The sequence below is a fragment of the Grampus griseus genome (assembly GCF_964374135.1).
Source record: "Grampus griseus genome assembly, chromosome: 8".
Classification (NCBI taxonomy): Eukaryota; Metazoa; Chordata; class Mammalia; order Artiodactyla; family Delphinidae; genus Grampus; species Grampus griseus.
The window spans coordinates 107,323,818-107,351,339 of NC_139002.1; the positions used below are offsets into that span (position 1 = coordinate 107,323,818).

General features: G+C 57.6%; 1 protein-coding gene across 1 annotated transcript in view; it reads right to left on the bottom strand.

The window, feature by feature from the left end:
* SHANK2 (SH3 and multiple ankyrin repeat domains 2) overlaps positions 1 to 27,522 on the bottom strand; it is a gene marked incomplete at its 3' end in the record, with an annotated part of 537,007 nt that overhangs the window by 30,093 nt on the left and 479,392 nt on the right. The gene's annotated exons all lie outside the window — the stretch shown is intronic.

Sequence of the window (27,522 nt, forward strand, 5' to 3'; positions counted from 1 at the left end):
TGATATGCCTCGGTGTGTCTCTGTTTTCATCTCTTATACTGGGTACTCATGAATCCCTTTCCATCAGGAAACTTGCATTCCTCCATTCTAGAAAGTTTCCTTCAGTTATTTCCTGAACATTTCTTTCATTTTCTCTCATTCTCTCTCATTCTCTCTCTCTCTGTCTCTCTCTCTCTCACTCGCTCCTCTCTCTCCTCTCTCTCTCTCTTTCTCAAAAAATTTTGGCCTCACTGCGCAGCATGCGGCATCTTAGTTCCTCAACCAGGGATCAAACCAGCGCCCCCTGCAGTGGAAGCACGGAGTTTTAACCACTGGACCGCCAAAGAAGTCCCTCGTTTCCTCTTTGAGGTACACTTATTTAGCACATGGTGGACCTCCTGGACTGGCCCTCTAATTATCTTTCCTCCCCAACTTTCCACATCTGTTTCTGGGAGATTCTTTGCAATTTATCTTTCAATCTATCAAAATGTTCATATCTGCTATATTTTTAATTTCAAGAGCTCTTATTTTGTTCTCTGTTAGTTTAAAAAAGAGCATTTTGTCCTTATTGCAAGGATGCAATATCTTTTTTTATCTCACTGATCATATTAACAATGTCTTTTCATAATCGTACTCTCCCTGCATAGTCTCCTTTTTTTCCTCCATAGTATGTTTATTTTGGGCTTTCTCTTTCATATTAATTCTTTCATCAATGTCATATTTAAGGAAGAGACCCCTAAAGAGCTGATTTCTATCCCAGCCAGTTATTTTGTGTATACTGACAAACTGATCCTAAACTTTATATGGAAAGGCAAAAGACCCAAAATAGCTAATGCAGTATTGAAGACGTACAAAGTCAGGTGCCTGACATTGCCTGACCTCAAGACTTACTACAGAACTTCACCAATCAAGTATTGGTGAAAGAATAGACAAATAGACCAACAGGATAGAACAGATGGCCCAGAAATAGACCCACACAGATCCAGTAGCTGATCTTTGACAAAGGAGCAAAGGCAATTCAATGGACAAAAGATAAATCTTTTCAACAATGGTGCTGGAACAATGGGGACAGCCACATGCAAAAAAAGAAAAGAAAAGAAACTAGACACAGACCTTACACCTTTCACAAAAATTAACCCCAAATGGGTCACAGACCTAAACGTAAAACAAACACAAGATTATAAGATAATGTACAAGAAAATCTAGGTGACCTTGAGTTTAGCAATGACTTCTCAGGTAAAACACCAGAAGCACTATTCATAAAAGAAAAAACTGATAAACAGTCCATTAAAATGAAAACCTGCTCAGCAAAATACACTGTCAAGAGAATGAGAAGACGATCCACAGATGGGGAGAGAAGTTTTGCAAAACACGTATCAGATAAAGGACCAGCGTCCAAAATACACAAAGAACTCTTAAAACAATGAGAAAACAAACAACCCATAAAAATTGGGCAAAAGATCTGGCTATCTCACCAAAAAAGATATACAGATGATCAATATCCTATGTCATCAGGGAAACGCAAGTTAAAACAACAACGAGATACCACCGTGCACCTACTAGAGTAGCCAAAATCCAGAGCCCTGACACCACCAAACGCTGGCAAGGACGTGGAGCCCCAGGAACTCTCATTCGCTGCTGGTGGAAGCGCTACAACGGTACAGCCACGTGGTAGACGGTCTGGCAGCTTCTTACAAAACCGAACATACCGTTTCCGTGTGACTCAGCCCTCAGGCTCCTCGGTGATCGTTCACCCCAGTAAGCGAAAACCTGTGTCTACGCAAAACCCTGCACGTGCATGTTCATAGCACCTGTACTCATAATCGCCAAAACTTGGGCACAACCAAGATGTCTTTCAGTAGGTGAGTGGATGAACTGTGATACGTCCAGACGACGGGACTGTTATTCAGTGATAAAAAGAAGCGGACTGTCAAGCCACAGAAGGACATGGGGGAACCTTAAGTGCACCTTGCTAAGTGAAAGAAGCCCATCTGAAAAGGACACACATCGTATGATGCCAACTACATGATACTCTGGACAAAGCAAAACTGCAGAGACCATAAAAAGATCAGCGGTTCCCAGGGGTTGGGGGGAGGGAGGGAGGAACAGGTGGAGCACAGGAGATTTTTAGAGCCACGAAATTATTATTCTGTATGATACTGAAATGGGGGGTAGGTGACATTGTACATCTGTCCAAATCCATAGAGTGTACAATGCCAAGAGGGAGCCCTAATGGAAACTGGACTTCACTTCATAGTAATGTATCAGCATTGTATAATATCAGTATTGGTTCATCAATTGTAAAATACGGAAATGGGTAGGTGGGGAGGGGTAAGGGAGTATGTGGAAACTCTTGTACCTTTCACCCTATTTTTTTTCCTGTAAATTAAAACTATCAGAAAAAAAAGTCTATTAATTAAAAAGGAAGCTCATTTCTACAGTCTTTTATTATGGAAAATTGTCCCACAAATAACCAAGAACAGAGAGACCATTATTCTGGACCACCGCGGCCTTGTCCGCCAGCACCAGCATCGACAGGCTGGAGCAGTTCCAGTGCCTCTACGCGCCCCGCCGCCCCGCCCTGCCCCGCCCCCGCCATGGAGCAAGTCCCAGCCTCCTCTCGCCCTGCCCGAAAGCAATCCAGGCCGCTTTGTGTTAAAAGACAAAGTCTCACACTGAAAGCACAGCCGCAATACCACGATCACACCTGCAAGGTAACTCTCAATCCTCATATCACCAAGTACTCCAGCAGGCTGGAGTTTCCCTGACTGTCTCGTAACTGTGCCCAAGTATACAGCTGGTTCACTGGAATCAGGAGCTGAACACAAGCCGCACGTTGTGTCTGTTGGCATGGGTCTTTTCTACTCTGTGGGGTTCCCCATTCCTTTTTTTTTTTTTTTTTTTTTTTTTGCGGTACGCGGGCCTCTCACTGCTGCTGTGGCCTCTCCCGTTGTGGAGCACAGGCTCCGGACGCGCAGGCTCAGCGGCCATGGCTCACGGGCCCAGCCGCTCCGCGGCATGTGGGATCCTCCCGGACCGGGGCACGAACCCGTGTCCCTTGCATCGGCAGGTGGACTCGCAACCACTGCACCACCAGGGAAGTCCCCAAACTTTTAATTTTTAGAACGGTTTTAGATTTACAGAAAAATTGTGAAGATAGCATGGGGAATTCCCATATGCCTGCCTCCAGTCTCCCCTATTACGAACACGTTACATTAAGACGGTACATTTGTCATAATCAATGAACCAATGTTGACACACTGTTATTAACTAAAGCCCACGTTTTATTCAGATTTCCTTAATTTTTACCCAGTGTCCTTTTCTGCCCCAGGACGACACATGACGTTTAGGCTCCTCTGGGCTGTGACAGCTCAGACTTTCCTCGTTTTTGATGACCTTGACGGTTTTGAGCACCCGTCAGGTGTCTTGTGTACTATCCTGTCTACTGGGGACTTACCCCAAGATGGGGAGGAAGTGCCTTCTCATCGCATCACATCAGGCACACGGCTGGTCCCTGCGCTGGTGCACGTGCTCACCTGGCTGAGGGGTGCTTGTCAGGTTGTCCCCTGTGAAGCTAGTCTCTCTCCTCCTTCCCACCTGGTCCTCTTTGGAAGGAAGTCACCGTGCACAGCCACCCCCAAGGGGTGGGCAGTTAAGGCCGTCTCTTTGAGGGCTGACTTTCCACATCAGTTTTAGGCATTCTTCTGCAGGAAGAGTTGTCTCTTCTTGTGTATTATTCCGTGGTTCGTTTCTGTCAGCAGGACTTGTGGATTAGCACCCAGTACTGCTTTACCTGGTCACTCAGATTGCTCCAGCTCGTGCCGTCGGGAGCTGCTGTGTCCCTGAGGCCTGCCTCCTTCCTGTGTTTTTTCACCATTTCCTTTCTTTCTGGCCCCGCAAGAGGCCCTGGGCTCCTGTTCCTTTTATGCTCCACTATCCCACATGTGCTCAGTGGGGCCCTCACAGCCACTCCTGAGACCTTTTTATGTGACTGTGAACGTCTTCAATACCGTCCGTGCTTGCTGGTGACACAGTGTGTTCAAGGCTCTTTGTGAATTTATAGATAATTTTAGCTGACATTTAGAATAGCAGGGGTTTTCCTTCTTTGATTTTATATCTGTATGCCTTTCTCTGTGCTAAAAATCTGGGTTCCTAATGACTGACATTAAGGTAATGACTTCTTTTCTTTTTTTTTGTGGTACGCAGGCCTCTCACTGTTGTGGCCTCTCCCGTTGCGGAGCACAGGCTCTGGACGCGCAGGCTCAGCGGCCACGGCTCACGGGCCCAGCCGCTCCGCGGCATGTGGGATCTTCCCGGACCGGGGCACGAACCCGTGTCCCCTGCATCGGCAGGCGGACTCTCAACCACTGCGCCACCAGAGAAGCCCGGTAATGACTTATTTTCTTGCCCTGTTATCTGTCTGTCTGTCTGTCTGTCCGTCCGCCCATCCATCCATCCATCTATCACCTATCTGTCCATCTACCACCTATCTATTATCTATCCATCTACCTATCATTTATCTATCTTCTATCATATCTATCATTACAATCATTAGATAGTTTCAGGCTAACAATATCATTATCGTTACTAACAATATAATTACTGAAAAGAGCTTAAGATTTCAGTGTGCGGCGATACACGAACTGTCACTTGAAATAATTTCTCCGTTAATGCCCTTAGTTTAATTTGTGGTTATGTTCATTTCTATTATTTTGGTTTTGATTTTTTAAATGTCGATTTAGTTGTGAAGTATTCACCCAATTTCATAATCTAATCTACAACAATTTGTATTCAGAAGTCTTTTCTTTCTCTTCGTGTGCTCTGCCCCCAAGGCAACGTTAAATTAAAAAACATTTGTGTGTGTGGATCATCCTTCCATTAAAAAGAAGAAACGAGAAAATACCTGTGTGTGCCTGTATACGTGTGTCCATGCACATGCATGTGTATGCACATGCGCTTGCATGGGTGTGTACACGTGTGTGTCTGCTCCCCTTCTGACCACACTTCTCTCGCCCTTGCCTCTTCCTGACAACGAGCCCTGGAGGCAGTGCCGGGCGGCGCGCAGAGACGCTCTGATCCCTGCCAGCACTTCGGTTCTCCGCTGGGAGGAATCCCTGGGGTTCCTTCATCTGACGGGGCCCCATGTGACCTCCGTCTCCAGAGGACCCGGGTGCTGCCAGCCCTTGGCCTGCGGGGGTCCCGCGGGGCAGTTCCACCTCAGCTCGCTCTCCCCACTGCAGTCCAGGAGCGTACACTCTGGGGTCTCTAAGTCTGCGTGCCATCAGGCTTCCAAAATCCTGTTTCAGCCCCTTGCCTTGGGTGGTTTACACTTCAGAAGGCAGTGCAGGTGCGGCCCTCAGCAGCTGTCTAACTGGTCGTCGCCAATCAGGTCCCTGAAAACCCCTCTACGGGGAAAGGTGCACGTGGGACACAACTCATAAGGCGCCAGCGGGCAGACTCCCCCACTGCGGTTGGACCGTTGCCCTCCCCGAGGGCAGCCACCGCGAGCCACGTCTTGCGTGTCCTTTGCGGGGGTGTGTGAGCATGTGCAGGAGTTCGGGGCATAATTAATTCCTAGCTTGCCTCAAACCACGGGTTATTCAAACCCCGATCTTGTTTCCTCTTGATTAGAACGCGGTCCCTCCAGACCTGGGCCCCTCCCCTGCTCAGGCTCCGATGCAGGCTGGCCAGCCACCTGCTGTGTGCCGTTCCCTCAGCTGTACCACTGTGGTGGGACCGGGAGAGGGGAGGGAGAAAGGCGCCATCCCCTCCTGCAGGGTAACTGTCTGCTTTACCCGACCGGGCGGATCACTCCTGGGACCACTTCGAGAGAAGAGGAGGGGCCCCCAGGCGGGTCAGGAGCTGGGGCCCCAAATGCCGTGGCCCGCCTCCCAGCAGCCACAGTTGCTCCTGGCAACGTCACACCCCCTTTAAAGACGCTGCACGCAAGGCCCCACGTGGGGGGCAGAGGCTTCCTGTACCGGCGAGCCCAAGGACCCAGCATCCCGGCGTGGGCTGCAGCCGGCCGCTTCCTTCCTGCCCTCGCCGAGCAGCGAGGCACGTGGCAGTGCCGTGGGCGTGTGTCTGTGTTCACTCAGGCTGGCGTGTGGCTCTGCACGCGTGGAGGGCCTGTCCTGAGCTGAGCTTCACACCTCAGCGTGCAGCATGGTGGCGGGGGCCGTTACAGATACGGATTCCCAGCACCGCACAGCAGCAGGCGCCCAACAAATATTTGGGAGGGTGGGAAAACACTGGGGGTCGGAACGCCGGGTTCGGGTTCCAGCTTCCTGTTTTCCAAGCGAGACAGTGATGCTGGATGGGGCTTCGAGACCAGGAGCTCCGGCGGCAGCACCGGGAGAGCGAGTCCCACCCGTCTCCACGAGGACACGATGTGGGTGGGTGTGTGACATCAGTGTCGGCAAAGCTGAGGCTCGGCTCTTCCAGGAAAGGGTCCCCCCCCGACACCCCTAAATGGCTTCTCCCACGGGACGCTCGCAGGCCAGCCTTTCTCATTCGGGCAGGCTTTGTCTCCAGCCGTTTCTCCTTCTCGGCTGTTCTACCTGTGTCCCCCTCTGCCGGCATCCAGACGTTCATCACTTCCTGTGTCGGAGGCAAAGCTGGGGCTGAGCTGGGCATGGGTCGGGGGCTTTGGGGGCTCTCAGCCCATTATGCTGTCTTCCTCCAGGTGAACATCCAGCATTTGAGGGCAAGGCAGTGGAGGGGTGTTGGACGGAGGCCGAGTGGGGAAGCAGGCTGCCCTTTTATCGCGGTGCCCTTCATCCCCGCGCCCTCCACCGCCGCTGCTCAGGGAGGCACGGGGGCAGCTCCAAGGCCCACGTGAGGCGCGAGGACCCAGAGGCCCAGGCGTGGTTCCTGGAACACGGAGGGGCCAGGCCGTCTCCACAGCGTTGCTAGCAACCCAAACCCAGAGCGAACATGAAGTGAGCACCTGTGGAGCGGCCCTGTGCTGGGGACTTGCCACGGTTATGTCACTGGATCCCGCGGGCAGTACGCCAGCAGCCCACACGCACAGTCCGGCCTCAGGGCTATGCCGGGTCTGACTCTGCCGAAACCGGCCGCAGAGCCAACCAACCCGACATCCCACGAAGCGTCTCGCTGCCCCTGCACGGGTGACATCGTGGGGCTTGGGTCTGGTGAGCAGGAAGCAGCAAGTTCTCCCGACGCCTTACAAACAGGAGGCAGGGAGGTGAACCCCACAGAAACGCAGGGGCCGTCGGCTCTGAGACGCTCTGGGCCTCCGTGGTCTGAACGCGTTAGGACTCCACACACGCGGGCACGCACGAGGCCCGGCAGCCCGTCTGGAGGCAGCGTGTGCCACGTTTGAGCGTGTGTTCCCCACATTGCCTCCAAAGCCCTCTGTGAGGCTGCCGCTGAGTGGGGACCAGGGTGGGAGTGTGGACAGCCTGCAGCGAGTCCCAGGCTGCAGGGCAGGCCCCTCGGCCACGTGGCCGCACTGTCCGGGGTTTCCAGTGATGCTGAGAGCAGGCCCCATGACAACGGGGATGCTGGGTGGACCGTCCCTAGAGCACAGAGGGGGTCCCGGCGCAGAGCCCGGGCGCCACGGAGCAGACCGACACCCTTCTCTGCAGATGACTCTTCTCCTTCTGAGAAGCACCCACTGGCTCACTAGGGGCCTCGAGGGGTTGAGGCCAGAGCGGTGGTACCACCCGCTAAGGCTCACCTGGCGGAGGCGGTGGTGCAGCCGTTTCATCAGACGCCTCGATTAGTTCTGTGCCGGCCCCAAACCCGGGACCCCTCCTCTGTCTGGCCCGGCTTCCTCCAGCACGGCCTGGGGGCCTGGAGCCTTGGTCTGGGCACATCTGGCCCTTGACCCACACACCTCCCTCCACTGTCCAGGCTCTCCAGAAAGTTCCACCACCGCCCCCAGGACCCCTCGACTTAAGCCTCCCAAAGAGGGTGCGGGTGCCCTGCCTGACTGCAGACTTCGGTGACCCCTACTGGGGACGGGCAGGTGCTGACGCTGGCCCCTTCCTCTGGGGCAGCCGCTGCCACCGCCTGGAGCTCATTCCGGAACAGCCCCCGTGGGTCCCGGGAAGGGTGTGGGCTCAGGTGGGCCTAACTCAGGCTGGGGAATCCTAAAGTGGTTGACTTCCCGGTGTGTTTAAAATAATCGTTTTGCTCTTAACTCGGAAGGGCAATCGCTAGAAAAGGCCCTCCAGCTGCCTTGCGCACGGCACCGACGTGTGTAATTAAGAGTCGGCTGGGGCTGGCGAGGGGGCGCTGCTCCCTGGAGGCCCCGTGGCGGCAGCGAGCAGAACAGGGGCCGCCTGCGCCCCACGGCCGGTGACTGAGACGTGAGATCACAGAGGAGGGGAAGCCGGTGACACGTGGCTGAGCCTGGTGCGGTCGGACGTGCCCAGGCCTCCAGGAGCGACCAGGCTCCTGGGCAAGCCGCCCCTCCTCTGACGGCCCGTGGGGACAGTGGCTGTACCCAGGGCGAGGCCGGGCGGCCAAGGGCACAGGGCCTCCCGGAGCCTCAGCTTCCTCGTGCAGAAGGGGACGACGGCGGAGCCTCGGGGAGCCATCCGTGGGTCAGGACCTGCCCCACCAGGCTTGACGGCAGTTCAGCACCTGGGCAGGTTCCCCGGAAACCTTGAGTCTCCTGCGGGGGGTCACAAGGAGGCCGGCAGGGCCTCGAGCTGCGTGCCTGGCCTTGTGGCTCCCTGTCTGTGCTGGCGCTGGACGGGCTGGGAGAACTGGCCTGTGCCCCCCAGACCTCCAGGACCAGCTGAGCCCACTCCGGGTGGTGGGGGGCAGCCCTCAGAATCCAGGCCCCTCCCCCTCCACGGGTCGGGCCGAGCCCCACGGCTGAAGCCCACGGTGCAGGTGTCCGCCCGCCAGCGCCACCTGCCCAGTCCCAGGGTGGGTGCCCAGCACAGGGGGAAAAGCCTGGCTGGCCTCACAGCAGCCCCTGGGCCCCAGACCTGGCATCTCAGAGTCAAGCAATCTGAGCTCCAAGGCGGCCCCCCGACCCTGCAGGTCACGCTAGAACATAATAACAGCGCCTACTGTGAGCCAACCTGGGGCTAGCATGACGTTGAATCCTCCGGACAGCTTGGTCAGCAGACGCTATTATTATCCCCATTTTATAGATGGGGGACCGGGGCCCAGAGAAGGTGAGCAGTTTGCCCAAAGCCACAGCGCCCGTAGTGGTGGCCGTGAGCACACAGTGGAACCAGGTGGTCAGGTACACGCCTAGGAGTGGAATTGCTGGGTCATACGGTGATTCTGAGTTTAACTTCTGAGCACCTTCCAAACTGCCCCCCAGCAGCTGCACCATTTGGCATCCCCACCAGCTGTGGACGAGGGTTCCGGTTTCCCTGCAGTAACGCCTCTTACTTTTTGCTCAGACATCCTGTTGGTGACCGGTGGCATCTCACTGTGGTTTGCTTTGGAGTTCCCTAATGACTAATGATGTTGAGCGTATATAAGCCTTTTATATCAAGTATTTGTATCCGCAACATTGGAGCAGTGGAGTTTTGGGGTTAAAGTTCACGCAAACGGGCCTCCCTGGTGGCGCAGTGGTTAAGAATCCGCCTACCAATGCAGGGGACACGGGTTCGAGCCCTGGTCCGGGAAGATCCCACATGCCGTGGAGCAACTAAGCCCGTGCGCCCACAGCTACTGAGCCTGCACTCTAGAGCCCGTGAGCCACAACTACTGAGCCCTCGTGGCACAACTGCTGAGCCCACGTGCCTAGAGCCCGTGCTCTGCAATAAGAGAAGTCACTGCAATGAGAAGCCTGCGCACCGCAACGAAGAGCAGCCCCGACTTACCACAACTAGAGAAAGCCCGCGCGCAGCAACGAAGACCCAATGCAGCCAAAAATAAATAACAACCAAAAAAAAGTTCACGCAAACGTTTCCAGTTTCCGGGCCAGAGACACACGCTCAGGACCTAGCACACCTGTCCTTCCATCAGTGACTCACCCGTCACCTGGTCTTAAGTACGTCCATGGGGCACGGCTGGACTTCATACCAAAAGGAAAAGGCTTGGTGGGGATGCAAAATGGGGTAGCTGCTGTGGAGAACAGTGTAGTGGTTGTTCAAAACTTACACACAGGGGACTTCCCTGGCGGTCCAGGGGTTAAGACTCCACACCTCCAATGCAGGGTGCACTGGTTCGATCCCTGATTGGAGAACTAAGAACCTATATGCTGCGTGGCATAGCCAAAAAAAACCCCCCAAAACCCCCAAACCAACAAAAAAACTTAAAACATAGAATTTCCGTACGATCCAGCAATCCCACTTCTGGGTATGTGCCCAACAGAACTGAAAGCAGGAACTTGAACAGATACCTGTGTGCAACATTCACGGTGGCACCATTCACAACAGCTAAACCGTGGAAACGCCCAAGGGTCCATGGATGGATGAACAGATAAAGTGTGGCCCACATACAAGGGACTGTCACTCAGCCTGAAAAAGGGAGGAAGTTCTGACACCTGCCACACGCGGATGAACCTCGAGGACGTGCTGCTCAGTGAAAGAAGCCAGACAATGAAAAGATCAATCCTGTGTGATTCCACTCATAAGAGGACCTGGAGTCGTCATTTATAGAGAAAGACAGTAGGATGGTGGGGGCCAGGGTTTGGGGGAGGGGAAGGGGAGTGAGTGTTTCATGGGGACAGAGCTTCAGTTCGGGACAATGGAAAGTTTGGAGATGGTCGCACATTATGAATGTGCTTATTAATGCTACTCAACTATACACTTAAAAATGGTTAGGACGGTAAATTCCATATTATGTGTATTTGCCACAGTTAAAAATATATATTTTTTTTTTTTTAAAAAGGGAAAGGAACAACCTGAGGTCCAGGAACCCAGTCCTGGTTCCATGCCCACCCACTGGTCTCTGGGAGCCGCTCTCTGGGCCACGGTGGGTCACTTCACGGGGTCCCAGAGGACCAAGTAAATGCCCACAAAATGCTGGCCCCAGCCTGGGGCAGGGGCACGCACAGTCAACGGGGTGACTGGTGGCTGACTTCCCGTGAATGGACGCACTTTCCCGACAGTGGGAGGGCTGGGGCCACTTGGAGGGCAGGCCAGGGTCCCGTGGGATGGAGCACAGCTTTCGGGATGAACACGAGGCCAAGATCCCACCCACGTCCCCCAGGCTCTGCCGTGGGGCGGCGGATGCTGTGCTGCAGCTCTGCCCCCCCACCTGCAGGGGCCAGCAGCGCCTCCTGGCTGGTATGGGGCTCAGGTGAGAGCTCAGAAGAGGCTGAGCCCCAGGGAGACCCGCCTGCACGTCACCTGGGGCTGGCAGTAGCTCGTCCACTCTCGGTCACTCGCTGGCTGGTGCCACGCTGACCCGAGAGGCTCCTCAGCCCTGCCGTCCACCTGTGCGTCTCTTTCTGGCCTCGTAGCCCTGGAAGCCGGGCTGCCCCGTGCTGGGTCCTGAGCTCCCGTCTCTAGGGCAGAGGCCAGGCGTGGGCCTCCAAGCACTTTCCCCCTCCCGGGCCTCCCCGCTGCAGCTCACAGCACTTGGGCAGAAGAGCGGAGAACACCACTCCTGGATGCTTTTGCGCATCGGAGAAAGACTGAGTTTGCTGGACATTTCCACGGTGGCGCTGCTCTCGGGAACGCCTCCATTCCAGAAGGGGATGAATGCACTTCCACACGTCAGCGGTCGGGACTGCCCTGGACGACGGTGCGGGTTGTTCACTGCGTGAGCGTGCCCGCTGGGTGGCGCTCGTGTCCAGCCTGCACTCTGCTCGCCTCGCTGTGACCACACCCGCCCCGCAAAGGGGTGCCTTTTCTAATCTGCCTTGAGGCTGTGGGCAGCACTGTGGGTCTGTGTGCATCCTCCTAGGGGGAGGGCCCCCGGTCCTCACCAGATTCTAAAATGGAGGTGGAGAGGCACCCCCACGAGGGAAGGAGGCCCGTCCTAACGAGGGCTGCACCCCACACGGTCCACGTCCTATGCAAAAAAGTGAGCATTTCGTGGGAATGTGCAAATGGGCAGCTGGTGTGGACAACTGTTTGAAGGTTCCTTAAAAAGTGAAACACAGAATGACCACCTGACCCAGCAATTCCACCTCTAGGTACGTAGAACATACCTGGGGCTGGCACAGGTATCGGCACAGCCACGTCCATGGCAGCGTTTTCCCAACAGCCAAGGGGTGGAAACAGCCTGACGTCCATCAACAGATGAATGATGGATGGATAAACAAATTGTGGTCTATCCACACAATGGAATATTATTCACCCGTAAAAAGGAATGTCACACGGACACACGCTAGCTACAGCGTGGATGAGGTTTGAAGACGTCGTGCTGCGTGAGAGAAGCAGACACAAATGACCTCATGTAGTGTGATTCCAGCTCTGCGAAATGTCCAGAACGGGCTGATCCACAGAGATGGAAAGCAGATGAGCGGCTGCAGGGGCGAGGGGAGGGGGGACGGGGAGCGACTTCTCAGAGGTTCTTCCCGGGGGCGACGAGGATGTTCTGGAACTAGAGAGGGGTGGTGGCTGTACAGCACTATGAATGCACTAAACACACTGAATGGTTCACTTTAAAATGGTTAATTTTATGTTACATGAGTTTCACCTCATTTGAAAAAAACGTGAGCCTTTAGGCAGATACCCTTATCCTTCCCTGGGCTTGAAGACAGAGGGAAGCTGGTCTCTCCTAAGATGCTCATCCTTGGGGAGAACCCACAGGCGCGAGATGCAGGGTCTGGCCTTATAAAGACCAAACCCTAAGCCCCCATAGGAAGCCGCAAGCCCCCGCGTTGGCGGTTGCCATGGCTACCTTCAAGTTACAATTTATCAGTGCGAATTGATGCTTTTTGTGTTGATGCAGAAGGGGCCTCAGCTCTGGAGGGAGGGCCTGGGGACACTTCTTCCACCTGGGTCTGGGAAGCTAGGGCCCTGGGGTGTGAGGATTTCCGGAGCAGTGCGGCCAGTACCGGGGCCAGAGCCCACAGGCCAGACGTGGTGCTCACACAGCCTCCCTCTTGGGACTCGAGGCAGGAGCCGGGGGTCAAGGCCTGTGCGTTCGTCAGCTCCGACTGCTGTGACAAAGCCCCACAGGCAGCTTAAATAATAGACATTCATAGTGTCCCAGTCCGGGAGGCTGGAATCCGAGATCCAGGTGTGGGCAGGGCTGGTCCTCTTGCAGCCTCCCTCCTCGGAGTGTAGACGGCCGTCTCCTCCCTGTGTCCTCACGGGGTCGTCCCTCTGTGTGTGTCTGTGTGCTTTTCTCCTCTTCTCATAAGGACACCAGTCACATTGGATTAGAGCCCCACCCTAGTGACCTCATTTTACCTTCATCACCTCTTTGAAGACACTCTTTCCAAATATAGTCACATTCTGAGGTTTTAGGGGTCAGGATGCCAACATCTTTTTGGAGGACACCGTTCAGCCCATAAGAACGCGGCTCTGTCTTGTCCTCACAAGGTCTTCGGGAAGTCGCTGGCTCGGGGACAGCTTTGCGTACCGACCTACATTTGGAGCCACCATGACCCCCTGCTCAGGGCGGCGAAATGACACAACGTTCGGGCAAGTGCTTCCCTGAGAAGCACAGAACAGACGCCAGGACCCTGTGAGCACACGGAGCCTGTTCATCTGCCCGGCCGGTCCCTCATCACAGGGCACCCGGACAGCCCTCTCTGAGGCCCCCAGCAGCAGGCACACTCTCCTGGCACTGGGGGCCTCGTCACGCAGAGGAGACAAAGAGGAAAAAGAAAGAAACTGCAGTTGACACGAGCAGTTGCTCTGGAGCTCTGCACATGCTTCTTGGGATTAAAAAACACACAAAAACAAAAACGTGGGCTTTCAACACCCCCAGAGCTGGCTGCCTCCATCAGGTAGTAGGAGGGGGCGTCCCTGGTCCCCAGATCAGACAGCGTCTGGCCGCCTGTCACAGCCCCCACCACCTGCTCTTGTCTCTCCTGCCACCAAAGCCAGGCCTCAACCCCAGGACCGAGCCGCTGGTGCCACCCCCCGCCCCCCAGCACCTGGCCCTGGGTGGCCCACCTGGAGCTAGGGTGGCCAGGAGAGCAGACATCACGCAGGGTGAGCTGCCGGGCGGGGAGACCTTGAGGGAAGGACCCTGGTCTCCTGTGGCCCACTTCTGCCCTGAAGCCAAGGGAGTCCAGGCTGCTCAAGCCTCCTGCCCAGCTCCGCATGGGGCCCGGGGCCCAGGGGCTCTGGCCCCGGCATCGCCCAGCGCCCCCCGCCCCGCCCCCCCCCCCCCCGGATTCTTTGCACCAGCACCTCCCTGCTTCCCAGTAAGCTGCTCCCACAAGCCTTTCTGGTTTGGAACATGCGGACAAAGTCGAAGTGAAATTCACATAATGTAAAATTCACCCTTCCTAATCAGCGGCATTTAGTACATTCAGGGTGCTGGACCACCGCCCCTGGCTGCTTCCAGATCGTTTCCATTGCCCACTGTCACACCCGTTTCCCCTGCCCCAGCCCCTGGCAGCCACTAATTTACTTTCTGTCTCCCTGGATTTGCTCATTCCGGGACATTTCACACCAATGAAATCATAGGAAATGTGGTCTCTTGTACCTGTCTTGTTTCACCAGCACAATGTTCATCCACACCGTAGTGTGTGGCCGTGCTGCCTTCCTGTTTACGGGTGAGTAATATTCCACTGCATGGATTCCCCATGCGCTTTCATGGGAGCTTGTGTGTGGCTGGTCCGCCTGCTCTGTCTCTTTGAGAAGGAGAGAGAAGAGCCAGCATTTGCCAGGTGTTGTACCAGGGGGGCAGGAGCCCCTGCATCCTCGCTGGGCCTGGGAGGCAGGTCCGGTCACCGTCCGCATTCGTGTATGGGAGCCGACGGGGCCGGGGCTGCCAGGTTTCACACCTACAGGAAGGGGAGCTGGACCCCTGTGCACGGGGGCAGGGGGCCGGGTGACATACAGACGAGTGCCTCCAGGGCCCTGAGCAGGGTGGTCCTTGGCGCCCACACCCTCCCTTCCCTGGCACGCTGAATGGGGCAGAGCTGACACTGGAGGGAAGACCAGCTTCACCGCACAAAAGGCAGGGTCCCAGAGCGACGCTACAGCCAGAGAAAGTTCCTACAAACATGCTTCCTCCCTCCTTTCCTCCTTCCCATTATCCATCCGTCAGTCCACGCATCCGTCTGTCTACCTATGCAGTATCCATCCATCTGTCTGTCCTCCTGTTCTCCCACCATCCACCCTAACTCCCATCCATCTATCTCCCCATCAGTCTGTCCATCCATCCATCCTTCCATCCACTGGTCCAGCTGATGTCTGTTCGGTCAAGCACTGTGTGACACACTGTAAACGTATAACGTATGAGGATGGCCAACCAGCAGGAGCCTGGGCCAGCGCTGCAGCAGGGCGGTGCCCCCCTGCAGGGCTGGGCGAGGTCCCTGAATCCTGGAGGGAGATCCAGGCGGGCAGCCCAGGGCCGCCTGCTGGCAGGGGGCAGGGCCCTGGTACTCGGGGAGCTTGAAAGCCTGAGAAGAATGGACAGGGATCTCGGGCCCTGGAAAGCCAGGGGAGGACGTGGATACTGGCCAGGAACCCAAGGAAAGGAGTGTGGACCAGAATGAGGCCGCGTGACTGAGGTGGGCTGGGGGGCACTGGGCCCGATTCCGCAGACACACACCCTCACACCCTCTGGGGCCACGAGGACACGCCCAGCACCCCCAGGTCCAGGCCATCAGACATCACCACACCTGCCCTCCCAGGGCTGGTCACCTGGGCTGAAGGCCACCCATGCCTGGACATCAGCCCAGGAGACCTCCTGGTCTCCCTGCCTCTGCCGGGCGTCATGCTGAGCCGTCCCCACGTGGCCGGAAGCCGGGGGGCTGGCCCAGCTGTAAACGGCAGGGCGTGGCTGGGCCCGTCATACTTCTTTTTTTGTTAAAGTTCAAATCTGTTGGACTGTGCTAAGCATGAGACTTGGTCTAAAATAAAACCGGAGCTGCGTCAGTGTGTGGGCTGGTGCCTCAGGCTGCAGGGCGCTCCACAGCGGCTGGGGGCTACAGGCGGCGTGCTGCTGTGTGGCCCCGGGCCCGTGCCTCCGGAGCCCAGGTGCCACTTCCTGGGAGCCCGAGGGCAGAGAAGCCGGCCCCCAAGCCCGGAGGCCGTGTCTCTGGTGGACACAAGGACGCACCGCTCGGGGCCTGGTTCCCATACTCAGTCTCCCCCATGAGCACTTGGGGCTGGAGTCTGTGGATGCCTCTGCGTGGCTTGGGAGCCAGCAGGCACCCCTGACTTCTTGTGCCAGGGAGCCTCGGAGGCAGAACGAAGCAGAGGCCGCTTTCTCCCACAAGGAGACAAACACGGCCCTTCCTGAGCCCCTTGGAGTGCGGGGCTCCGGGCTGTGCCCCAGCAAGAAGAGGCGCTCCCCAGATGAGGCTGGGGAGGGGCTGGAGCTTGGTCTGTTCACCCTCTTCTCCCTCCATCGGGGGCTCCCAAGCACTGGGCTCTAGGGCTTGGACATGTCTGGCCCCAGGAGTGTGGCAGGGCAGGTACTTCCCGGAGCCCAGCCGATGGCTGTTTTCCCCCATTCTTCCATCTTGCTGTAATCCTGATGTTGTTTGGGGCAGCAATGCTCCCAGATTCTAAAGTGAATAATTTCCCGGTCTCCCTTGAAACTGCGGGAGACATGCAGCAGAGTTCTAGCCAGTGAGACGCAGGTGCAAATCTCCTGGGAATTCTAGGAAGGTTTGGCTTTTCTAATATAGGTGCTCATCTGTCCTTTCCGTTGGCCTTCTTGACTGGAATGTGGCTGCTAAGGCTGGACCTTCAGCAGCCATTTTGTGACAATGAGGTGATGGCCAAGATAATTTGAACTGTTGGATCCTTGGCCTGTTGAACTAATGCCTGTAACTACTGACCTACAGATTTAAAGATCAAATAACCTTCAATTTGTTTTAAAGCTGCTGTTTAATTTGGTTATCTTTAAAGTGGAAGCCAGTCCCTAATTGAGAAACTTGATAATAAGGTGTTGTCCCATTCAGAGGTTCCACGTCCCTGTGCCCTTGGGTCCTGCTCCCTTGTGACATTATGCCCACAGCCCTGATAAGGAGCCAGAAGGATCAATCACTACGAAACCCAGCTCTTCAGGAACGCTGGGCTCTCTCTTCTCCTCAGCCAGGAGAAGAGACCCAGCCCTTCAGGACAGGTGGGGACATGAGGTGTAAGCTGGGGCCAGTCTGTCTGCATCTCTCTCCCGCTTCCTCCATTAGGAAAACCAAGTGATGGTTCCATGTGGACACATTCCCTTCTCTGCAGCCACCCCCCAGGACGTGGCCGGCACAGCTGGGCCAGGCATTCCACACTGGACACATTTGCTAAGTGAGTGCCCAGGAGGGACCTGCTTGCAACTTGGTCCAGGGGGGAAGCAGACAAGATGTGTGCCCAGGTGGCCCAGTGCCAGGGGAAGGCAATGAAGACACAGAAGGCTAGAGGGGCGGCCTGGTAGAGGAGAGTGGGCACTGGAGGGGGGGACTGGCTGGGGAGAGTGGGGCAGCCTTCCGAGTGAAGGCGAAGCCTGAGCGAGGCCAGAAGCAGTAGGACCGGGGCAGCCAGGCCCCTCAGAGGCTGGGGATGACGAGCCCGGGAGCTTGTCTTGTGGGTGGCAGGCAGGTGGGGAGGGTTTCCAGGGCAGACAGGGTGACAGCAGAGTGGATAAGGAGGGGGCCCGAGGAAGAAGAATGGAGCTAGGATCAGTGCAGTAGACCAGGAAGGAGAGCAGCAGCCTGATCTCTCCAACCTCAGCAGGCAGCAGCCCTGCCCCCAGGTGTCCCCCGAGCATCCCTCCTTGGAAGCCCCTTGCAGGGGTCTCCCCAGAAGACACGTCTGTGCCCTAACAGGAGAACCTGTGAATGCGACCTTATTTGGAAAAAGAGTCTTTGCAGATGTAACTAAGATAAGGAGCTCAAGATGAGATGACCCTGGATCTAGCGTGGACCCTAAATCTACTCACGGAAGTACTCTGAGACAGAAGAGAAGACGCAGGGGAGGAGGCTGTGTGAAGGCGGAGGCAGGAGGGATGCGGCCACAGCCCAGGGACGCCTGGAGCCCCCAGAGGCTGCAAGAGGCAGGCAGGAGCCTCCCCTGGAGCCTCTGGAGGGAGACAGCCCTGCGACACCTAGATTTCAGCCCAGTGAAACTGATTTGGGACTTCCGGCCTCCAGGACTGGGAGAGAATAAACTGTCGTCTGTAGCCACCTGCCTGGTTTGTGGTCGTTTGCTAGGGTGGCTCCAGGACACTCATACACACCAATGCCAAACGAAGCGAAGAAACAGGCTCCCGCGGAGACCCCGGCCAGCGCGGGGGTGGGGGTAGGGGGCTCCCTGGGCAGCGCGCTGGATCCCAGCCCCGGGTCCGGGAGCCATCGTGTGACTCTCAGGTGAGTTACCTGCTCAGTTGGATTTTACATTTAGGGCAAGTGAAGGGCTCCAGAGGCTCCTGAAGGAGTGATATTTCCAAGCGGCTGACTCACTTCAGGTTTGCGCTACAGCCCAACGCTCGTTCAGCCATCTGGTCCCGCGTGCAGCCACCCACGAGCAGGAGAGGGACAGCACAAAGGTGAGGAGGGGAGGGATCAATGTGTCCCCCCTTGTCTCCACTGGGTTGAGGCCTGGCCTTGGGCTGGGGTCCAGTGTCACCCCCGCCTCACAGGATCCGGTGGTTTCACCTGTGGACACAGCCAGCAGGTCCCAAACGGCCTCTCCCATCCTTTCCCGGGACACTCATCTGTGGCCCGAGGGGTCAGGGGGTCCGGGGCCACAGTCTGTCCCGAGGGGCTGGGCCCAGGACACCCAGGGGAGCAGAGCCACCCGCTCGGGCCTCTCCTGGACGGCACGTGGGGCCTCTGTGCCCGGGTCAGGACGGGGCGAGCACGGTGGGCAGCTCACTGGGGCCCTGGGGGAGCCGACCCGGCCCCCTTACTCTCCCATGAGATGACCGGGGTCTTGGCCCTAGTCGGTGTTGAGCCAGGACAGAAGGAGGGACCCAGAGTGGCATTTCCAAAGCAAGAAACGGAGGAGCAGGAAGCCAGGCCACTTCGGTTCCGGCGATGGGGGGGCCCCGTGGGAATGAGGCCCGTCAACCCCTGTGAGAACAACCGCCCGGGCAGAGCCAGACTCCAGGCAGAAGCCAGACTGGAGCAGAACCGTCCACCTGAGTGTGGGGGCCATCCCGGGGGCTGCTCGGGGCCCCCCAGCAAGGAGGCACTCCCCTGCCAGCCAGGAATCTCTTGAGCCGCCTGCCACGACGCACACGCCTGCCTAGCAGCCGGCTCCGTCCCTCCCTCGGAGCCTACGCGCTCTCAGCGGTCCCTGATCACAAGGGAGAGGCAGAAAGCAAGCCGGGGGGGAAAGGCTGGGCGGTCGAGCCCCTGGGCAGGAGGACAAAGCCACACAGCGCCCCTGAGGACACGGAGAGTGTGGGCCTGAGTCAGGGCCCTGTTCTGGCTCCAGGATCTGAGTTTCCAGGACTGGGAAACAGAGCTCACGGCCTGGGCGGCTTACCCGGCAGCACTGTGAGGCCTGGAGGCCAGAGGTCCAAAGTCAAGGTGTCGGCAGGGCTGGTTCCTTCCGGGGGCTCCAGGGGAGGATGTGGTCCAGGCCCCTCCCCCAGCTTCTGGTGGTTTCTGGCCGTTGCCGGTATTCATAGGCTGGTAGAGGCATCAGCTGATCTCAGCGCCCGCCCCGTGTCTGTGTCCAAATTTCCCTTTTTTATAAGGACACAGTCTTATCGGATTAAGACCCGCCCCCCCACCCCACCCCCCCCTCCCCGCCGCAGTTCCACTAGGACCATGACTGATCACATCTCCAAATAAGGTCACGGTCGGAGGTTCTGGGGGAGCTAGGATTTTGAGGCACAAATTTGGGGGACACTGTTCAGCCCGCCACAGTGAGGTGTGGACGTGCTTGTCTCAAACCCCTCCCCCCAAGGGCGGGGCTGGTCTCATCCTCCTTCTTGGCGAGAAGGAGACCGAGGCCAGCCAGGGGACACCACGGCCTCGGGGAACGGTTCGGCCAAGGTGGTACGAGGGCACGGATGGGGCTCTGCACCCAGCCCCAGCTCTGCTGCTTTCAGATCGTGGGCTCCCCTCTCTGTGAAGTCGGGGTTAGGAGGGTGACATCGACCCTAATACTCTCCTTATAGGCTGCAGGGCGCCCACCTCACACGTGTGATGTGCTCAGTGCAGAGCCTGACACACGGCTCACACAAGCGTTACGATTAGTAACTGGAGGAGAAGCAAATGCCGCAGAGACCTTGAAACGGTTCCATTCACCCCTCCAGACGTATCCCAGAGCGGCGCTCATTGTGATAAAATACACGTAACCTAAAATTGACCACTTTAGCAATTTCTACATCTATAGTTCTATTGTGTTAAAGTGTATTCACATTGTGGTGAAACAGATCTCCAGGACTTTTCATCTTGAATAACCTGAAACTCTGTCCCCATTAAACACTCGCCCCCTCCCCGTCCCCTCGTCCCTGGTCCCCACCCTCCTACGGTCTGGCTCCATGAATCTGGTGACTCCGGGGACCTCCCAGAAGTGGAATCGCACAGTATTTGTCCTTCTGTGACTGGCTCCTTTCACTCGGTGGTGCTCTCAGGGTTCATCTCAGGTGTAGCGAGTGCCAGGATTTCCTCCCCTTCTAAGGCTGAATTACAGTCCATTGTATGAACAGACCACATTTTAATTATCCGTTCACCTGCGGAGGGACGCTCAGGCCGGGGCCGGCTCTTGATCTGAGAACATCTGTCCTTCCCATCGAGCCTGACGGCAGCCCTACATCTCCTGCAGTCCATCACCTGAGGGGAGGAATCAATGTCCACTTGCCCCAGACCAATGGCCCTCGGCTGCATCAAGAAAACCGACGGCGGCTCTGGTCCTCCTGGCGGGTCCCCGGCATGCCCTCTGCCCCGGTCCCCTCTGCACCCGAGGGGGGGCGGCTGGCAGGCTGTGAGTGGGCCAACGTAGGGTCAGCAGAGGAGGAGTACTGCAGGGCGGCTGTGGACTACGCCTGAGAGATCGCTGGGTTAGCGGGGATGGGGGCGGCAGGCCGGTCCAGGGCTTTGGGTTTGCCGTCCACGGGCGGCGTCAGGAGCCCAGTTTGTAGTCTAAGGCAGTGGTTTTCAACTGGGGCACTGTGCCTCCACCTCTGGGGCCATCTGGTGATGTCTGGAGACGCTTTTGGCATTTACAATTGGAGGGGTGCTATGGGCATCTAGTGGGTAGAGGCCAGGGACGCTGCTAAGCATATCCTACAACACACAAGACGGCCCGGCAGCAAAGCATTTTCTGGCCCTGAGTGTCCCAGGGCTGAGGCTGCCGCCACTCTGGGGCCGAGGGCAGCCACGCTGGAAGGCACCTGGCAGTCCCCGAGGCAGCTACACAGGCCCCTGCCCACCCTGGTGACGGTGGCCGAGGGGATTTACCACCAGGACCCATCCAGCTCCTCTGTGCGAGGGCCGCTGGGTCCAGGGCAGTGTCACGGGGCAGCCGCCCACGGGGGCTGGGCAGACTCTGGGCACCACTGTACGCCTGGGCCTCCCTTGGTGGGTGGTGGAGGCAGGGAGGTTATGAGGACAGACTGTGATGTGGTGAGTTGAATGGTGGCCTCCAAAAACATCTGCCCACGTCCTAACCCAGTTACCTGTGAACGTGACCTTATCTGGAAATAGGGTCTCTGTGGATGTACTGAAGGTAAAGATCTTAAGAAGAGACCATCCTGGATTATCGGAATGGGTCCTAAATCCAGTGATTGGTGTCCTCATAAGGGAGAAGAGAAGAGACACAGGGAGAGGAGAGGCCGTGTGACGATGGAGGGATGTGGCCACGAGCCAGGGACACCTGGAGCCCCAGAAGCTGGAAGGGGCAGGAAGGACCCTCCCCTCGAGCCTCCAGAGGGAGCGGGGCCCCTGACCACACCTTGATCGCAGACTTCCCGCCTCCAGAACTGGGAGGGAAGAAATGTCTGTTGCTTGAAGCCACCCAGTTGGTGACCCTCTGTTATGGCCGCCCCAGGAAACTCATACAGACTGCACTCAGCGCTGCCTCCGGGGGTGGGGCGCAGTGCACAGGCCAGGGCGCTCCTGACCCCCGCCCCCTCCAGCGTCTGTGAAAACCCTCCCCAGTGCCTCCGCTCTACCCTGCAGCTCCTGGGTGCTCCCTGGAGCAGGACCCTCTCCCACCCCGACAATGGCCCAGGACCATCTGCTCCCAGAAAACCATCTCCTACGGAAGCTGTTCCGAACGATGAACTCCGATCACACGGCCTGAACCCGTCGGCATGTCCAGCGAGCCTTCTCGCTACTTCCCCCGTGCACCCGGGACTCAGCTCCCCTGCTGCCAGGGAGAGTGGGAGATGTTCTGGGGAGGGGCTTCTCCAGGGTCTCCCGGGCTGACTGTCCTCCAGGATCAGCTGGAAGGGGGCTTCCCGAGGACGGCTGACTGATCCCGTTTGTAATACTGGAACCAGGTGGGCGGGTGGGCGGGAAGCCTGCGCTGGACCCCGTCCAGACCCCTCGACTGGCCCGGTGGGGATTCCGGCCCAGCTCCCCCAGGGCAGTCGGATGGGGAACTGCAGTGTGTGACGTGGGGAGACTCTTAGCTCGGAGGAAGGCGCAGGTGCGAATCGGTGCCCAATTCGTAGTCAGCGGGAGGCAATTAGCAAACAAGGCTCCGCCTGGCAGGACCCCTCCTTGGAAGAATCTAGAAACAAGCCCATAGGGAAACCCGGCCTGGTACCCACTCTGCACAGGCCCAGGAGGGGCGCCCAGGCTGAGGACGATGGGCCGGTTCGAGTCCACACCCTCCACGTCCAGCGGAGAGGCCTGGGGCCATGGTACGGTTCCGGGCCTCGGTTTCCTCGCCTGTAAAATGGGGCGATCTCAGTGCCCATCTCAGAGCTGCCACGAGGGTAGAATGAGCCCCCGGAGGTGGAGTCCTCACGTTTGGGACCCTCCTGCGCCAGCTGGTAATGACCGCCGCTTGTCACAGACCTAATGTTTGTGTCCCCCAAATTCATGTGTTGAAGCCCTATAACCCCCAGTGGGGTGGCGTTTAGAGGCGAGGCCTCTGGGAGGTGATTAGGGTTACAGGATGTCATGCGGGTGGAGCCCTGACCGCACAGGAGTAGTGCCCTTACGAGGAGAGAGCTCGCCGTCTCCCTCCTGCCACCTGAGTCCACGGTGCGCAATGCCCCCTGGGGCCTCCTCCCCTCGCCGGGACCAGCAGGGCAGCCGCTGGAGGCAGGATGGCCCTACAGGCAGGGTCTATGTCAAGGGCTTAAACAGACCACCCTGCAGTGACCTGGGCGCCAACTGCCCCAGTGATCTACATGCCAGGAGTTTGAGGAGCCCTGTGCCGGTAACTCAGGACAAGGACCAAATATTTATTCTTTATTCCACCTGGAAGGGTGACCTCAGCCTGCCCTGAGCTCGTTCGGCAACAAAGGATCGAGGGCAACAGGGGCCACCCCGAGACCCCACCTGGCTTCTGAGTCCAGAGGGAGCCCTCGAGGCACAGGTGTGGATGAGTCGTGGGCAAGGCCGTCACCTCTGTTGTTCCGTGTCCCTGCCGGAGCCCTGCAGGGGCTGCGTCCTTCCGAGCCCTGGAGACTGAGGGGAGCGGTCACAGGCGTGCCAGGGGCCGCGGGGCTGCCTAGCCTGAGGTCCGGAGCTGCCACAGGGCTGTTTCCAGGATGGCAGTGGGCCCAAGAGGAGGGGGCCGCAGGGCTGGAGAAGAGCAGAGGCCAATCCCGGATGGCGAGCCTTAGCGGGCGGAGGGCGAGCAGAGCCTGCGCTGACGGATGCGGCGGGCGGTCCGTCTGCTGTGCTTCCCCAACCAGGGAGCCTGGTACGTGGCTGGACAAGGCTGGGTCCCCGAGCGCACCGCCTGCACTACTAATCCCGCTCGTCTAGCGCCGCCCCGCCTGGCTAATCAGCTTCTCCCCGCATGTGTCATCCTCTGAATGAGCTCCCTGCTCCTGCGCCAGAGGCCGTTCGCTGCCTCCGCTCCCCTGCGGCTTTTGCTGGCCTGGGGCCTCGGTCTCTGCGGCGTCCCGGGCACAGACCCTGGGCACGGATGGGCCCCAGAAGCCCTGCGCTGCCCTCCTGTGCAGCCTCTGCCTGAAGCCCATTGCAGAGCTGAGTCCCAACCTCCCAGCCTCAGTCCCCCTCCCCCCTGACCCCCCGACGCGGCTTAGTGTCTGTGTCCACGTCGCAAGGCTGCTGGGGGGCCAAGGCTGCTGGGGGGCCGAGAGGGGACCATGCACAGAACACCTTAGCACCTGGCAACACAGCAGGCGCTCCAGGAGCAGCCGTTATTGTTCTTGTGTGTTTTTTCTGACACCAAATACGTCCATCATTCCCACACCAGCCCCCCACACACTAACTCAATCCCAAGTCAGCGCAGACCGCACGGGGCAGGGTTCGGTCCCATGGACGGCCCCTCCCAGCTCTGACATCGCCCGACCGGGCCACACTTCGGACCCGCTGGCTAGGAATTAGGGGTTCACATGATCCCCTTCTTGGGTTCAGTAACTAGATAGAATGGTTCACAGAACTCAAGAAAGTGCTTTACTTACTATAATAAACTACCTGTTTATTTTAAATTTTTATTTATTTATTTTTGGCTGCATTGGGTCTTCGTTGCTGTGCACGGGCTTTCTCTAGTTGCGGCGATCGGGGGCTACTCTTCGTTGCGGTGCGCGGGCTTCTCATCGCGGTGGCTTCTCTTGTTGCGGAGCACGGGCTCTAGGCGCGCGGGCTTCCGTAGTTGTGGTGTGCATTCTCAGTAGTTGTGGCCCGCGGGCTCTAGAGCGCAGGCTCAACAGTTGTGGCACAGGGGCTTAGCTGCTCCGTGACATGTCAGATCTTCCCGGACCAGGGCTCGAACCCACGTCCCCTGCATTGGCAGGCGGACTCTTAACCACTGCGCCACCAGGGAAGCCCCTATTTATTTTAAAGGACCTGACTCGGGAACAGCCAGATGGAGGAAATGCATGGGACGCAGTATGGGCTGTCTCCATACCCTCTTGGGGCCCACCCTCCCGGAACCCCAAAGCTCCCCAGCCTGTTTCAGTTTTAGAGGGAGCTGCATTTTGTAGGGGTGACATGGAATCCCTGAGCCATGGTGACTGAGCCCATCTCCGCTCGCCCCACCCTCCCCAGAGGAGGGTTCTTCTGGCCCCAGCACCCCCCATCCCCTGTCCTGAAGCCTTTTAGGAACCCCCTCCTGCCACGCACACCAGAGTTGTCTCCTTAGCGTACAAAAGACAGTAAGTCCCAAAATTTTCAGGAGCTCTGTGCCAGGAACCGAGGACACAGGCCAAGTTTATTTTTTATCACGTCTCAGCTGTCACCTGCCCAGATACCCTGCCCCCTTCTGCAGTCCTTCCTTCAGAATGAACCCTTCTCGGCCCCCCATCACCCCATGTTTGGGTGACTCTGTCTGAGCCCCTCCCTGGGGCGGGGCTGGTGGAGACCCTTTGCTGGACCAGGCGGGGTCTGCCTGGGATCTGCCTGTGGTCTGCTCCGGGCCCCTCCCTGGTCCGGCCAAGTGAGTGCAGAGCAGGTACCTCTCCTGCGGGCCCTGAGGTCCCTCCAGCTGTGGAACCTTCTGCGCAAATCCTGCCTCAGCTGGTTCTGCGCCGGCCCCTGTCCCACACGGTGCCTGGCCGGAGTGCATGCCTGCGTTTTCCCGCTATTCCTCAGCCGTGAGGAAGGAACGGACCCACTTGGAAAAGAAAAACTTCCCGGAGTCCCCCACTGGCATAACCGACTTGAAAGACAGCGCTTATCTGACGTAACTGTCTCCCTGGTGCAAATGACCTCTGCTAGAGGGAAGCTTTGTCCTCCTAACTCTTTACGTGGACAACAGAGTGAAAACAGAGAATTTAAAAGCTCTTATCGAGCCCCTGGGAGCCCACGTCTGAGCTCCGAGGCTCTAGAGGGGAGACAGCTTGTCATCGACTCAGGTCAGGATGCACTCCTAGAAGTGGACACGCCTGCCCTCTCCTGGGGCCTCAGAGGGCTCAGCGGGGCTGGTGGCAGCGTCCTCAGGGCCTGGCCTCCGACCAGCGTGGACAGTCCTGGGCACACGCTTCGGGAGCCCTGTCCCCTCACGCTGCTCTCCCTGCAGCAGTGGCAGGTGGGGACTCCCAGCGTCCAGATGAGCTGTGTCCCTGCAGGGCTCTGAGTGTGGCCCACAGGAGGGGCTTATGGTGCTGTACCCTGCGTTCTGGGATCAGGGGTCACTGTGGGTGAAAAGCGTGTGTCCCTGTTCTAACTCCTGCTTACTTGGAAACAGGGTCTTTGCAGATGCAATCAGGTTAGGATGAGGGCATTGCGATGGGTCCTAATCCAATGACTGATGTCCTCCTAAGAAGAGGGAAACTTGTTGTGTGACCACAGAGTCAGAGCCTGGGCCACATTCCAGGGACACCTGGAGCCCAGAAGCTGGAAGAGGCAGGAAGGACGCTCCCCAGAGCCTTTGGCCGAGAAATCTGGACAAACCAAACTTGTTAAACTAACCCTTATCTCCCAGTTACTCCCTCGCCATGGACTACCCCAAACCCTTTGTCATGTCAATTCTTCACACATTCATTGTTTCTTTGTCTAAAAGATATAAAACCTTCCGGCTCCGGTCACTTTTTCGGGTCTTCATTCTCTCGGGAAGGCTCCCACGTACTTGCAAGAATTCCGTAAGATTTGTATACTTTTCTCCTGTTAATCTTTGTCAGTTTAATTTTCAGACCCAGCCAGGGTCCCTAGAAGGCGGAGGAAAACTCTTCCTACCCGGCAGCTTCAGAGGAGTGAGCCCTCACTTGCCCTTTCTACTTTATTCGGGGGGTTCTCTCACACCAAGTCCACAACGTGTGCCCCTGAAAACCGGGGACTTGATGGCCCAGAAAGGCGTCCTGTTTACTCACGACCTGGAAGCCGCCCGCCCCTCTGAGGTGCCGGACACCAGGCCGCGAGGACGACCCTTGCTGACACCACAAAGCAAGTCCACGGCCGCTGTCCCCTGGGTAGCGTGGGGAGGGCAGCCGGGGCTCCGCTGGGACGTGAGTTGCCCGTCGTTGCCGGCTGGGGAGTGGGGCAGCGCGAATGGGGCCCCCATGCTGTGGACCCCCCGGCACAGGGCTGCTTCATCCAAGAAGAACAGAGGAACAGTCTCAGTGTGGTTGACCCTCCAGGAATTCCCTAGAAAATCGTGCCTTTGGAAGGCCGCCCATTTCCATGATCGTCAACAACAGGCGCGGGTCAAGGACACAAGCTGCATTGTATGCGTTATTCTCAGGACATTTCGAAATCCAGGCTCCCCAGCAGGTACAGGCTTGCAAAGACCCAGAAGCCCCAGTCCGGCTCTCAGCCGATCCTAGCCGGCCTCTCCTGACGGCACCTGCAGATTACATTCTTAGGACCTGCCCAGCAAGACCGGGGAAAGACACAGGCTCACCACACTGCACACAGTCTCGGCCGGGGAGACAGGAGAATACCTATCGCCACCAGCGTTCAGGCTTGCCGCTGGCTCTGATTAC